This window comes from Lactuca sativa, chromosome 3, assembly GCF_002870075.4.
Source record: "Lactuca sativa cultivar Salinas chromosome 3, Lsat_Salinas_v11, whole genome shotgun sequence".
In the NCBI taxonomy this organism is placed as follows: Eukaryota; Viridiplantae; Streptophyta; class Magnoliopsida; order Asterales; family Asteraceae; genus Lactuca; species Lactuca sativa.
In genome coordinates this window covers 274,310,166-274,323,164 of record NC_056625.2, presented here as the reverse complement: position 1 = coordinate 274,323,164, position 12,999 = coordinate 274,310,166, and the positions used below count along the sequence as shown (strand labels likewise).

General features: G+C 41.7%; 1 long non-coding RNA gene across 1 annotated transcript; it reads right to left on the bottom strand.

Moving 5' to 3' along the window:
* Nucleotides 1–6,990: 6,990 nt before the first annotated feature.
* Nucleotides 6,991–8,068, bottom strand: LOC128133092 (uncharacterized). Its single transcript, XR_008231288.1, has 2 exons — nt 7,791–8,068; nt 6,991–7,152 (listed from the first exon to the last, which is right to left on the bottom strand). It is a non-coding gene; the product is annotated as an uncharacterized LOC128133092 (long non-coding RNA).
* Nucleotides 8,069–12,999: the final 4,931 nt, after the last annotated feature.

Sequence of the window (12,999 nt, the reverse complement as noted above, 5' to 3'; positions counted from 1 at the left end):
TGATATAATAACCCTATAGTTCAACTTGTATTCCCCCCCCCCCCCCCCCATAAAAGCATTTAAAATCATTTAAAAGGTTGATTAAGGGGTATGAACTCACCTGACGTGGGTAACTCGAAAGAAAGATTGATATAGGATCACCGGGTGTTGAATGAAGTCGTGAGCACAAACGGATCCTGGTTTAACATGTAATAACACATATATGAATATAATTAGGGTATATAACCACTAATAGACACATGGACACACTTTAGGGACATGAGAACACTTAGAAATGAGTGTTACAAACACCCATTGAAGTCCCTAAATGAGTGTAGGGCATTAGATTTGAGTGTAAGGCCACCCAAATCAACCTTTGTGAGTGTGTGGCCAGGTGTGCGGCTAGAGTGTGCGGACAGGCCTGTGTGCGGCCGTACACTCCCACCCAAACGTGCCCAAATAGATTTTCCAAGGCTTGGGGATGATCCTAAGAAGGTGTTTTGGGTCGTTGCTATGCTTAAAGGAGTGTTTAGGTCCATTTTAGGGCCAAAGAGGTGTGTGCGGTCACACACGATGTGTGTGCGGCCGTACACCTTCAAAGGGTGAAGAACACGAAGAGCACTATGAGTTTTAGACTTAGATTCAAGTGTCTTACCAATATAACAAGCTGAATGGAGGAGTACTTCACGTTTTTGAGGCCCTTAGAGTGTTCTTGGATTAAGATTCTAGAGAGAGAAAGTTCCAGCTTTGAAGGAGTGGGAGAAAGGGGGTGTAAGGTTGGCTAAGTGTTCAATATATAGGGTCGAGTGTGAGGCTGTAGAGTGTGTGCGGCTGGCTGGCCGCACACGCGGGTGTATGGCCGCACACACCTTCTTTGGTGTGTTTGGCCCGATTTTGTGATGCTACACACTTTCTAACCCTTCTTAAGACTCATATCTAGGTTATACTAAGCCTAGAACACTCATATAGACCCATTTTTCGTTAAAAGATAGCAGAATGAAGGTTGACACTCGGCTGAGTTGAATAGTTGGACTTTACAAGACAAGGATTTTTGGGTTGTTACATTATCCCCCCCCCCCCCCCCCCCCGTTAGAGGGAATTTCGTCCCGAAATTTAGAATCTTAACGAATACTCAGGGATAGGTGCGAAGGATGTGGATACTTCATGCTCTATCCGATCTACCCATTCCGTTGGGAAATCAAATCTATACTGAGTCCTAACGAACATTCACTATGAGGTATGGCTTTTTCCTCTGGCCTCTAGGCTACACGGGATAAGGTTTCATCAGTTTCCTTCACCGAGACAGATTTCACCTGTTTCCCTTAACGTGCGTGACTCTGGTATTTATGGATCTAGTCGAGAACATGAGATTTTTTTTGTCGGGTATTACTGGTTCATCCGCTGAGACGCGGACAGGTTAGGGTGGAACTTATGGAATCCCTAAAGCAGTTGGGGTCTGACGGATGCTGGGCCAGTTCTTATCAAGAATCTTTGATGGTCCTCAGTTCCTTGGAAAATAAATCGTTCCGTACCCAAAACACAATGTACTTCCTTGGTGAGATCGTCACTTGGCGTGATCACCATTCTGAAGTTCCAAAAGTTTTCTCTTACTGGAGGTGTAGTCCTTCTGATTGGTTCCTAGGTGTTTCAGGTCGTATTCGGATGCGTATTTCCTACTGATTGGCCTTCGGAGGTTTTCTGGATTATTGAAGATGCTGGCTATATGCTGGCATCTATTGGTTGCGTGGCATCTACCTCAGTCCAGCATAGAAAGGACCTGCACTTTCGACTCATGAGGTGTTTCTAACGGAAATTCTCAAAGTCGGTGTGATAAGGGATTTTACCAGATGATGCTTAGAAAGTTTAAATTTTCATTATCATCTAATAGATTCTTTCACAATATGATCCCTAACTGGAAAGAATCATGCCCTTACTCGCTTCTCTGCTTCATGGATAACAGTCTCTGATCAGGGCAACTTCGTCCTTAGAGATTCTTGAAAGGGTTGACTATTTCAGGAGGTGGTTCTACTATCTCTTTATAGATAGTATTCCTTGGAACACCTAGTAGTCCAACGAATCTCTAAGACATGCCCCATTCTCCAATGGGTTGGCTCCCTCCAGTTTGTAGGAAACGCGTGTTCTTGTATAACCCATCGACTAACACCAAGACTGGCGTCAAGTCTAAAATCTCTTTATGATCTGGGTCTTAAGGCTCAACACAACATACCATTTTACTTTATTCAAGTATTCTTGGTCGCGAAGGTTATCATGTGGTTCTTGGCATTCTAGTATTAACTTTGGAGAATGTCGTCTATCGTCTATAGGGTGAAGGTGACTTTTCTCACATGGGGCGGCGGTGGATCCTAGGCACTACTCGTCTGTAACGGGATGGACGAAGTGCCTGAGTAGTGCGAGTATTACTTGCAACTACCCTTCCGGTGTTTTTGAGTTTTCTCGATCTAGATTAAATCTAAAGAGTATAGGGTCCCGTCACTCGGAACCTCTGCTTTTCTTCTCATCCATTTCTCTCAAAGTTTAACCTACCACAACTTTCAGGTTTTTAAGACACAGCTGAGATGCTTAATTTGCGGGATTAAGCGCGAATGGATGGTCGTAGTCTGTGACAACCCTATATTTTTCCAAAGCAATGTAACACTCAAAAGTCAAATACAACGAAATTATTTGGAATCAACGAAATTAGCCTAAAAAATAAAGTGTTCAAATATCTAAATTGGGATGCATCAAACGTTAGATATCGTGCCAAGGTTTCCAAAAGCATAAAGAACATTCGAAACTGGTTTATAATGAAGAAACTATGACCACTCAAATATTCACGACACACCCGGTAAAACATTAGTTAATGTAAAAACTGAAATTCCAATAAAATTCATTTTAGCCTTAAGTATCTAAACAAAAGTTGTAAAGTTCGTTAAACCGTAAACGTACATAAAAAGATCGCCCAAATTGGACTTCGTATGAAGAAGTTACGAATTTTCTAAGTTTCGTAACAGTAGTAGAGAGCTAAAAACTCGAATTAAAGATCGAACGATATTTAGCTAACGCAACCTAAACGAGAGTTGAAGGTCTCCACAACAGGAGTAAGATGATAAAAAGACAAACGAAAACAGACGTCGGATAAAGAAGTTATGAATTTTTAACAAACTTTAGCAGTCCCGACCTATTAAAAACATAGTATTAAAAATAAAGTCAAAACTAGCCGACGAAGTCTAAATGAAAGTTGTAGAGCATAGTCTCACCTATGTGTGGATATAAAGAACGCGAAAAACGGAGCCCGTACGCGAAAGTTACAGAATTTAGAAGATTGAAGTCGGAATTACGCCCAGCGTACTCAGGTGCAGGGTCGAGTCCCATCGGCTACAAGCTCTACGCCTAGCTAGACCCGAGTCGTAAGCCATGATGCAAAGTTACGCCCAGCGTAACCGAAGTACGCCCAGCATACTCCGGTGGTACGCCCAACGTACTCACGCCTTCAACCCTATAAATAGAGAGCATGAACTCCGAATTTTGGCACACTTTTCTCAAACTCTCACTCACTTTCACACACTTGTAAGCACCAGAGGCCATCCCGACACCCTCGGTTCCGCACCCGAGCCCCCGACGAAGGTTCTACGCTACCGAGATCCCCGAGAAGCTCGAAGACGCAACTTTCTGCAGTTGAAGTTCTGCTCGACTCCAGTCTCACTCTCTTCAAACCGAACAAGTGAGTTCATACCCCTACTTTTCAAGTATTTTAATGTTTTAGGGGGGGGGGGGGGGGAATACAAGTACAATACAAGAAAACGTATCATTTTATATAAATACAACATCTATCTTATTATTATTCGATACCAACATCTTACTTTACGTATAAAGTTTAGTATTTCACCAAGTTATTTTCACCAAATGGAACATACTTTTAGAAAAAAACTATAATGGGTATAGTTTACGAGTTATTCATACATTCTTACGTATACATCTTGAAAAACGAATTACTTTCACCTAAAGTGAAATAAAGACTTTCTTATCGTAAATCTATTTATACTAAGTGATGTGAGATATTCAACTTCAACGTACTTTTAAGTATGCATTTCAAGTCATGTATTATAAGCTATAATCTCTTCGAAGGAGAACGTGATACTTGTGTATAGATCTATACGGGATTGACAACCCCGCACCTAAACTGTAAGCTACAGTTAGACTGGTAGGTCTGGGGTGACAAATGTCATAACACTACAACACCTGAAGAATGTTGTTACAGGCAGTCTGTGTCAATAGTATGGTTCTAAGACTCATACGAAAGTATAAAAACAAGCTTGATTTACGAGACTCATATATGCATTCAGTATTTACATTATTTTGAGTACAAAATTTCATCTTTATCATTTAAGTACGAAAGATACTAACGCTCTTTAACTTTGGGAACTTTTCAAACTATATGTGGAAAATATTGGATTTTCTGGAAAACTACGCTCATCTATTTTCTTCCAAAAAGACATACCTTTTCAATACAAAAACACTTATGAACTCACCAACTTTATTGTTGACACTTTTTCGAAACCACTTGTATTTCTCAGGGAATCAGTAATACAGGTAGCTACTAGCTTTTGAAGAAGGAACGCTAAGGCGTTTAATATTAAACATTTTAAATCATCATATTGTAATATTCTTTTGGGAAAGATATAAAACGCAACAATGTACGTTTTTTATTATATATATGATGGTTATATTACTTTCTTTACGATATTCAATTGTTATGATACTACGTGAAGTCATGCACCCCCGAATGTTTCCGCCATTTTGGTTTGGGGGTGTGACAGATTGGTATCAGAGCATTGTTTATAGTGAACTAAGTATATCGAACCACATAAGATATACAAACTATAAATGCAAAGGGGACCAAAAACCCTCTGACAAAACGTTTTCGTAAACAATATATTTTCTTTTAAAAATATACATTTTTACACGCATGCATCGGTCTCGTATCATAACAAAGTCTTCTAAAAAGTATTAAGGCAAGTTGCGACACTACGATCAGGCCACGAGGTATGTAATCAAATCGAGAATAAATATAGTCTGATCAACTATATTTATCATGGATTTGACCAACGTACGTCGAGGAATGATCGTAGTGGACAACAAGTCAAAAACTTACCAAATAAAATTCTAGACTTGCAAACTCGAAATACTATAGGAGTATTGTTATAAAATATAAGGACAATGAAAAACCTGCACACCACAAGATATAGTTAAACTTAGGATGCCGTTAAATAGAAATTTCTTTTCTTATAAAATTCTTATACCTCTATCCTAATACAGACAAAATGGCTGGATTCCATATACCGGGAGATCCCTACTACCCAAACCAAGGTAACGGTGGATGGATAGAGGAAGATCCGGAAGAAGACCTAGAGGAAATCGAAGAGGAAGTCGGAGAGGAATTTGAAGTCGAAGAGGAAGTCGGAGAGGAATTCGAAGTCGACGAGGAAGTCGAGGAGGAAGAAGAAGTTACGGATGGAACAGACTCTGAGCCGGAAGTAATCAACCCTCCCGCTCCTCATCCTCTCGAAGTCAGAATAGGTTACCAGGGTCCCATTCCCATTTAGGGAAGCCATCTATACCATTGGAGCCGTCAACTAGGTGTACGCCCTCCCTTTAGCATGTGTCGGGAGTTTTACAATGTCAGTGGGGGAGGCTCAGCTGATCGAGAACTTCCCGTTATTGTGGGCACAATAGCCACCCAGAACTAACAGTTGGACATGCAAGCGGCTAGAATTCGTGAGATCAATGCTGCTACACAGGGTAACGCCGCAGACATCCGTCGTTTGGATGGACTACACGAAAGTACCCAACTCCACACAGAGACACTTCAAAGCCAAATGGTGATAGCACTTGCAGAAATAAGAGAGATGAAGGAACAACAAGCGGTTCTTGAGAGGCGTTTAATGGGAGTTAAGCAATCGGATGCCAAGTCTAGCTCCAAACGCACAACACGCCGCAAGTAGGACTTGCCCAACTCCAACAATTTTGATATAGAATAGGACCTCGTATAAAGTTTTTCTTACTTTCTTTGAACTTGTAATCAGAGACCTCTAGTTAGGTCAAATTTTTCCTAAACACGAAGTACTTCTTTGAAACTTATATATAAATATGAAGTACTTCTTTACATACCTCTCGAAACTTATAGGATTATCTAAATTGCTATATCTACTTTGAAACCATTAACTAAAGTCAAAACAAATTACAAGATACAACTAACTCTCTAGTGCACGATTTTCAAATCATTAGAAACTTATAGTCTTCATTATTATTTCTCTACCAGAACATGCCTCCTCGTAGATCATCACACAGAAACTCAGCTCCACCACCACCTCCACCACCCCCTCCAACTATGGATGCAGCTATGTTCCAAACTGTTGTAACAGCCGTTGTAACCGCAGCGATGGCACAAATGAGTAACAACGGATCAGGAGGAGGAATAAACAGTTTTACAAATGGCCAAAGCCAAGGTTGTTCCGGGGTATGTACTTACAAAGACTTCACCAACGGCAAACCTATTCCCTTTTATGGGACTGGGGGAGTGATAGCTCTATCCCAATGGATAGAGAAAACGGAAGTTGTGTTCGAAATTTGCGCATGCCCTGAAGAAAGCAAAGTAAAATTTCCCGCCTTTGCTTTCTCCGAACGAGCCCTGACGTGGTGGAACAGCCACGTCAAGACACTAACCCTAGTGGTGGCGAACTCCATGGGTTGGGAAAACCTAAAACGAATTCTCCTACGAGAGTACTGCCCAAGAGGCGAGATTCAGAAGCTCGAACAGGAACTGTGGGGCCTTACGATGGTAGGCTCGGACATCGTAGGCTATACCAGCAGATTCAGTGTGACATCCCCAAAATCACGGCCAGAAAAGACCGGTTTGTTTATGCTTTGTTTAAAAATCAGAGTAACATTTTAAATAAAAGTGTTGCGGAATTTGTCCCAAAACAATAATATGATAAAGATTTATCAAAAGCATTTCCATAGAAATGTATTTCATTAAAAGACTCGGGATGTCATGTTCGTACAGATCAAAAGCATAAACAGTACAATACAAGCCTTACTACATTATTTCATATCTACAGGCCTATATCCGTAATCCCTCGTCCAAACATCATATATATGCTCAAGCGCCACTACCTGTAATACATAAAACTGAGTGGGTCAGGCTTGGGAGCCTGGTGAGCACATAGGGTTTTCAACCCACAATAAATAGTTTATTAATTTCATCAATCAACAATAACCCGATTACCCGTTCCCGTTATCCTCACTTTACGTCCCTAAACACCTATCATAAGGGACCTAGCCTAAGGATCATCATCGGGACGGACACTACTACTAAGGGGATTCCTCAGCAATAAATGTCCTAATAGGCAACCATGTGGGGGATGGAGTACATCTGGTGAGCACACAGTTCAAATAAACACACAGTTCAAATAAACACCGACAGGTTGCGAGCCTGCTAGTGTTCCACTGGACTGTCTAGAATAGTCCGTGGTCGTCATCTATACTCCGCTAGATGACTGGATCATCAATAACATCTATAACGAGGCCTCTCATTATTTTATTTTGTCACACAACAACTATTACATCTACCCATGTTTTACCCAACACATTTTGTAGATATAAAATACATATACAGTTTAAATCTTTGAAAACATGTATAAAACGTTCATCCAGCATAGATAGCAAGTATTCAGATAATATGCACAAATAGCACGTAATTTATATTAAATACTTCATATCTATGTGTAAGTTGAAAGTAAATATGCACTCACCTGAAAAGGTGGTGATTCCGAACTCAGACAGCGCTTCGCTTCTTAAAAAGAATTTTCTTCGACGAAACCTAGTATTATTACCACTAGAGTTTAGTTTATTATTCGTCGAGACTAATTAATAGTCTAGCTATTATTATTATTATTATATAAGCGTCAAAAAAATACTTATATAACCCATAATAATAGCCCAAGTATTTATTATAAGTTCCTAATAACGTTACTATAATTAAATAAAAGCTATATTAAAAATAGCGTAGGCGTAGCTCACTTACAGCGGGTTTTATAGAAAACTGGGCTTTGCTTGGAGCAGCGTTCCCGAGCCGAAAAGCTCTTCTTCTCGGAGCCTTCGAGCACTCCGGGGCTTCCGCCTCGTGCTAGGGAGGTTCCCTAGGCTTTTCGGGGGATTTCGGGGCTAGAGAGAGGTTCTAGAGAGAGAGAGAGAGAGTAAAGAGAAGAAAGAATGGGAAAGGTGTGAAGAAAATGAGGGTGGGAGAGGTGGTATTTATAGGGTGAAATGTGGCTGAACTTGGTGCCACATGTCACCATGTGGTGGCAAGCCTTGGGGAGAAAGCAATGGCCAAGATTGTGCCACATCACCCATTTTCGCACAGCACACTTCCGACTTCTAAAATCCGTAACTTTCACATACTACCTCTGTTTTTGACGTTCTTTATATCCACGCGTAGGTAATAATAAGATCTACAACTTTCATTTTGACACCGTCAGCCAATTCTCGATCGATCTTAAATTTAACAGTACAAGGAGATTATACTGTTAAACGTCTGCGTAAAATTAATAACTTCTACATACGGACTCTGTTTTTGTCTGTCTTTTTACCGTTGATTTCCTATTAATGAGATCTTCAACTCTCATTTACGTTGCGTAAGCCAAAAACCGCTCGAACTAAAATTCGAGTTTCAGGCCGTGCACTGCTAAGCCGAATCTTAGAAAAATCATAACTTCTTCATACGAAGTCAGATTTGGGCGTTCTTTTTATCGATGTTCTTAGTTTAACATATTCTACGACTTTTGTTTAGATTGATAAGGCTAAAAAGTCTTCTATAGTAAATTCACTATTTACGTCTCCCAGTGTCGTGCCGGTTTTGCCGTAAAACTTCGGCGGGCCATAACTTCTTCGTTATAGCTCGGATTTCGGCATTCTTTATATGTACGGAAACCTTGAGACGTATTCTACAACTTTATGTAGAGATATCAGGATTATCTCACACTTTAATTTTGACGCTCATTTTTATTCTTTATTAATTATACATTTATAATTAAATAATAAACACATAAACACACATAATTCACATAATACTCAAATATTTTATATTTATTACTTCAAAAAGAGTTACGATAGTTGACCTAGACTATTACATTGACAAAAATGCTTAGCCCTGAAAACCCGGGCGTTACAATTCTCTCCCCCTTAGGATGATTCCGTCCCGGAATCATGCATCAGCAAACAGATGTGGATAGCGACTCATCATGTCATCCTCTGTTTCCCAAGTGAGATTCGGCCCATTCGAATGTTTCCATCGGACTAGCACCAAGTTGACCATCTTGCGTCGTAGCTTCTTAGTCTTACGGTCAATAATTGCCTCAGGCTCTTCGATCAGCCTTTTATTCTCATCCATCCTTAATTCCGAGATTGGAATTATGTCGGGAACATCTCCCATGAATTTCCTCAAATAACACACATGGAAGGTGTTATGAATACCATTGAGTTCTTCGGGCAATTCCAGCTTGTAAGCTTGGTTCCCAATCTTCTGAAGAACTTTGAACGGTCCAATAAACCTTGGACTCAACTTTCCTCATTTCCCAAATCGTATAAGTCCCTTCCACGGTGAGACTTTAAGTAAAACGGAATCCCCAACTTCGAAGGTTATCGGTCGTCTTTTCTTGTCAGCATAGCTCTTCTGACGATCCTGAGCTGCTAACATTCTTTCCCTAATCACCTTCAATTTCTCAGCAGTCTCATGGACTATCTCGGGGCCCATAAACTGCTTCTCTCCGGCTTCAAGCCAACAAGACGGCGTACGACACTTCTGTCCATACAAGGCCTGATAAGGTGCCATCTTGATGCTCGAGTGAAAACTATTGTTGTAGGAAAATTCTACCAGAGGTAAGTGCTCGTCCCAATTCCCTTGGAATTCGAGGGTACATGCTCTCAACATATCTTCCAGCGTCTGAATTGTTCTTTCGCTCTGACCATCAGTTTGCGGATGGTAAGCAGTACTCAAACACAACTTTGTACCCAACTCCTCTTGTAGACTCCTCCAAAACCTTGACGTGAAACGACTATCACGATCTGACACAATCGTAAGAGGGACACCGTGAAGTCTTACAATTTCCTTCACGTAAGCGTTTGCGAGCTTATCCATAGACCAATTCTCGTTGGCGGCTATGAAGTGTGCACTCTTGGTGAAACGATCCACGACTACCCAAATCATGTCGTGTCCGTTCTTCGTTCTGGGCAGTTTAGTCACAAAATCCATGGTGATGTCTTGCCATTTACCCATGGGTACAGGTAAAGGTTCTAAACTCCCATACGGTTTCTGATGTTGTGCCTTAACCCTCGCGCATGTTACGCACTCGGCCACATACTTCGCAACATCGAGCTTCATCGTCGGCCACCAGTAGTAGGGTTTTAGGTCCCTATACATTTTAGTGCTACCGGGATGAATCGAGTACATGGTCTTGTGTGCTTCTTCCATTAGAAGATCTCTTATTCCTCCCATCTTAGGTACCCAGATTCGATCTTGGAATACCTTCAGTCCTCGACTGTTTGTACCGAACACTAACGTTTTTCCCAAACGTTCTTCCTTTCGGTCATTCTTTTCTAAGGCTTCTTCTTGAGCTTTCCTGATACTTTCCACAATCGTCGAGACGACTTCAATTCTTAACGCTCTTGGCCTTTTTCTTTCAAGATTGACTTTCCGACTGAGAGCATCAGCAACAATATTTGCTTTACCTGGGTGGTAAAGTATCTCACAGTCGTAGTCCTTGAGAAGCTCTAGCCAGCGTCGTTGCCTCATGTTCAACTCCTTCTGATTAAAGAGATACTGGAGACTCTTATGATCAGTGAAGAGCTTACACTTCGTGCCATAGAGGTAATGCCTCCATATCTTTAAGGCAAATACTACCGCTGCCAACTCCAGATCATGAGTGGGGTAGTTCTTTTCGTGCTCTTTCAATTGTCGAGATGCGTATGCTATCACCTTTTCTCTTTGGGTCAGAACACAACCCAACCCGACTCCAGATGCATCACTATAAACCGCGAAATCTTCAACTCCATCGGGTAGAGAAAGTATCGGTGCTTCACATAACTTCTTCTTTAGCTTCTCGAACGCCTCATCGTGTTTCTCACTCCATGTATACGTAGCTCCTTTATGGGTCAAAGCTGTTAATGGAGCAGCTATCGAAGAAAAGCCTTGGATAAATCGTCGGTAATATCCGGCTAATCCTAGAAAGCTTCGAACCTCCGTGGGACTCTTCGGACGTTCCCACTTCATTACAGCCTCGATCTTGGCGGGGTCAACCATTATTCCTTCTTGGTTAACAACATGACCCAAGAATTGGACTTCCCGTATCCAGAAGTCGCATTTGGAGAACTTCGCAAAAAGCTTCTCCTTCTTTAACACCTCCAACACTTCTCGTAGATGCTTGCCATGCTCCTCCTGGCTTTTCGAGTAAATAAGAATGTCGTCGATGAACACTATCACAGATTTATCGAGGAATGGTTTACAGACCCTATTCATCAAATCCATGAATGCTGCGGGAGCATTGGTTAGTCCGAATGACATAACCAAGAACTCGTAGTGTCCATATCTTGTTCTGAATGCAGTCTTCTCAATATCCTGCTCTCTCACCTTCAGCTGATGATATCCTGACCTAAGATCGATCTTTGAGAAGTAGCTCGAACCTTGCAGCTGATCGAATAGGTCATCAATCCTCGGCAATGGATACTTGTTCTTCACCGTTGCCTTATTCAGCTCTCGGTAGTCTATGCACATCCTCATGCTTCCGTCCTTCTTCTTCACGAATAACACCGGAGCTCCCCAGGGTGATGAACTAGGTCGAATGAATCCGCTGTCCAACAACTCCTGAAGTTGCGTCATGAGCTCCTTCATCTCCGTTGGTGCTAATCGGTAAGGTGGCTTTGCTATCGGTGTTGTTCCTGGTAACAAGTCTATACGAAACTCCACTTGTCTATCAGGTGGTAATCCGGGAAGATCTTCGGGAAAGACTTCCGGATAATCGCACACAACCGGTATATTCTGCACCTCTTTCTTTTCTTTCTTAGCATCGATTACGAATGCCAAGTATGATGCACATCCTTTGGACAAACATTTCCTGGCTTTCATCAGGGAGATGATTCCAGAAGTTACTCTGCGTTTGTCCCCGTACACCATAAATGATTCCTTTCCGGGTGGGTTTATCCTAACTATCTTCTTTTGGCATAATATCTCGGCATCGTTGGCGCTAAGCCAATCCATACCCAAAACGATGTCGAAACCGTTTAACTCTATGGGTAATAGTTCCTCATGGAATTCGTTTCCGTTTAGGTCAATGACGATGTTCCTAATACGATTACTAACAGGTACGAGTTTGCCACTGGCAACTTCTACAATCAGAGCATTATCTAGTTTTTCTACAGGCAATGCTAATCTTCCACCAAATTTATGCGACACAAAGGAGTAATTGGCTCCGGAATCAAATAGTATATTTGCAGGCAAACCATTTACAAGAAAGGTACCTGAAGCGACGTCTGCTGCCTCCTTCGCAGCCTCGAACGTCATCTGAAAGGCTCTCGCCTTTGGCTTTGGTGGTATGTTGGGCCTTCCCGCATCTTTCTTCCTTGGGCAATCCTTAGCAATATGCCCTTCTTCACGACACTCGTAGCACACCTTCTTGTTGGTGGTGCACTCATTGGCATAGTGCCCTGTTTTCCCACACTTGTAGCAGGTTACTTCATCGCCACATTTTCCCGAGTGCTTCTTCTTGCACTTCTCGCACCATTTAAATTCGTTTCCTCCCCCGAATTTTTTTGAACCGAACTTGCTCTTCTTTTTGTTGGGTTTAGCAGACCCTTCAAATTTCCTCTTCTCGCCAACCTCGATTTTGCTGGCAACTCTTCCCTTAATCATGTCCTCCACAGACTTGGCAGCCCAGATAGCTGCCTCCAAAGTAGGTGCCTGACGTACTG